The 2,649-nt window shown below is 47.9% G+C and overlaps 1 long non-coding RNA gene across 1 annotated transcript; it reads right to left on the bottom strand.

Moving 5' to 3' along the window:
* Positions 1-358: 358 nt before the first annotated feature.
* On the bottom strand, positions 359-2,048 carry LOC119935557. Its single transcript, XR_005453375.1, has 4 exons — positions 2,006-2,048; positions 1,667-1,794; positions 1,454-1,569; positions 359-643 (listed from the first exon to the last, which is right to left on the bottom strand). It is a non-coding gene; the product is annotated as an uncharacterized LOC119935557 (long non-coding RNA).
* Positions 2,049-2,649: the final 601 nt, after the last annotated feature.

Genomic DNA, 2,649 nt, shown 5'->3' with positions numbered 1-2,649 from the left:
CAGAGATACCACACACTTCTGTATATTGGAAAAATGAATTTAATAGCACAAATGCCTGCAATTTCAGCTCCCCAGCATCCATGCAACTCATTCACTTTACCTCAAACTTGTCTCATGACAAGTATTTCTCACTAGAGAATGAAGTAGAAAGTGAACTTCCCTGCCTCTCTCCTAGAAGTACCCCCCCATCTCTTCCCCTCCCACCCCCAGAAGCAACTGCTAGACACAGAAGAGTCCCTTTGAGGGAGATTGAGGATGTATAGAGTGACTCTGCAGACAGGACTGTGAGCTCCCAGAGATCAGAACCGTCTATAGAATTAAGGGCCCCGGGTCTTCTCAGACTCACAGTCGAATCATACAAAGCCAGTTCCCTGCACAGAGCCCCGATTTTTTTTTCCCCTAGAAGCAGCTTCTGTGTCCACGGTGGCCTCCTTTGGATCACTGCTCTGTCCCACAACTCAGCTAATCTTAACCCCTTTCACACATGCAAAAAAAAGGAAAAGTCCCAAAACCTTCCCTTGGAGATAGCAATACAGCCTACAGCTCCACCTCCAGGACAGGGCAGATCAGGTCTTAAAGTTGCCCTCTTAATCCTAGTGCCAGACAGATGATCCTCAAGGCCAGAAAATACATCAGGCAGCCTCTGTGGAGATAATAATACCTAGTCAGAGTCTGCCATTGGTCAACCCCACCCCTAAGCTGTGTATAGCCAAGAATTGAGGGTGCAGGACTTCTTTCCTGGCTTCAGATTGGGGCAAACAGAGGGGTGGTGGAAGACACAGAATAAAAGGGCTTCTGAAGTAAATAAAAATACTGATGATTGGGGAAAAAGTTTAAAGCAGCAAAGCGGATTGCATTTTAGTACGAAAATAGATTTTTAGATGGAATGCAATATAGGGTCTGGGTTCTAGCTAGCTGAATAACTAAAGAGAATAAAATAAAGATATAGGGAGAAGGCATTGGAAGAGTAAAAGCGCATAGTCAGAGTTGGAGTACAGCAGGAAGGAAGGGGGACAGGAAGAGAGAACGACTGCCTTGAAAATGGTACACATTCAACTCCAGGGTGGAAATGAACAAGTGAGGTTAAAAGCAATACCTGCCCCTTGGGGAGTTTACTATCTCCATTTCCTCGTCCTCCTCTCCATCCCCCCATCTTACCTCCTTCCCTTCCCCACAACACCTGTATATATGTATGTTTGTACATATTTATTACTCTATGTATTTTACTTGTACATATCTATTTTATTAGTATGCTTGGTTTTGTTCTCTGTCTCCCCCTTTTAGACTGTGCTCACTGTTGGGTAGGGACTGTCTCTATATGTTACCAACTTGTACTTCCCAAGCACTTAATACAGTGTTCTGCACATGCTAAGCACTCAATAAATACGATTGATTGATTAATTTCCCTTTCACAGATAAGATCTTTGATGACCAGAAAAGTGAAGTAACTTACCCAAGGTCACACAGTACACCGACAGTTGAGTTGAAATTAGAACCCAGGTCCTTCTGACTCTCAGGCCTATGTTCTACTCTCTACACGATACTGCTTCTGTAAGAAACAGCTGGTCTCTATATTGATAAGAGAGTAAATTATAGGTATGGGGTGGGGGGGGGCGTTAGTTGCTGGAATGAGCTTCAGGAGAAGAAAGGGCAGAAAAACCCTTACCACAATCCATACTGGATGCAAAAAAAAGGAAAAACTAAGAAAAAAAAACCACAGTATTTAAATTACTCAGCTGCAGGGGTTGGCTAGAAACAGTCAAGTAACCCTCAGGCCCTGGGTCAGCGAAATATCTGAAAATTAACAGAGAAAGTCAATCAGAATGAGTTATTGAAGCCACACAATAGAAATAAATGAATCACCTGATCCTCACAGCCCCAGCCAGGGCCAGACCCCTCCCCACACAACTACCACAGCTATAATTACCCATTCCCCGAGAACAGTAACCCCTGCCTCCCCCCCAAAAAAAGAACAGAGAAACCCCCCCAAATGACCCTCACTCACCCATCTCCAGCAAGGAAAGTAGACATTCAGCAAAACCTACAGAAACAGCCCAATAAAGGTTGCCACCTCCCTGGAGACTTATATGGGTCAGGGAGCTTAATTGGGAGCAGCTGATTAGGGTGGGGCGTAAGCAGGGGCGGGACTGGCCAGGAGTTGCTCATCTCCCGGGCTGGAGCGGGAACACCTGGGCTGGGGATGGGGGGACGGGGGTCGGCAGCCTCCTGGAAGGAAAGCACAGAGGCCTCCATGGAGGAGGGGGGCTAGGGTGGGGCGGGGCCCAAGAGTCACCCCGGAACCCCCCCAAGTGAACGCACTTTCTGAAAAGCCGTGGTCACAGCGGGCTAGCCGCCCCACATTTGATCTCATTACCAGGGGTTTGACAATGCCATTATTCCCTTTTCCACTGACATTTTGGCTGGATTTGGCCCCTCCTGAGAAGCAGAGGGTGGGGGGGATCTCGGGGAGATGACGACAAAGCCCCCCCCCCCGCCCCCATGGCTCTGCCTGGCCGGCTGCCCTGGAGGGGGTCCCCTGCCATCCGGGGGAGGCAGAACCCCTTTCTCTGGATCCTCAGAGAGAGAATAATGATAATAACTGTGGCATCTGTGAAGCACTTACTATGTGCCAGGCACTGTTCTGAGCGC

This window comes from Tachyglossus aculeatus, chromosome 12 (genome assembly GCF_015852505.1).
Source record: "Tachyglossus aculeatus isolate mTacAcu1 chromosome 12, mTacAcu1.pri, whole genome shotgun sequence".
Taxonomy (NCBI): Eukaryota; Metazoa; Chordata; class Mammalia; order Monotremata; family Tachyglossidae; genus Tachyglossus; species Tachyglossus aculeatus.
The sequence above is the reverse complement of the archived record's forward strand: the minus strand, read 5'-3'. Positions and strand labels throughout refer to the sequence as shown.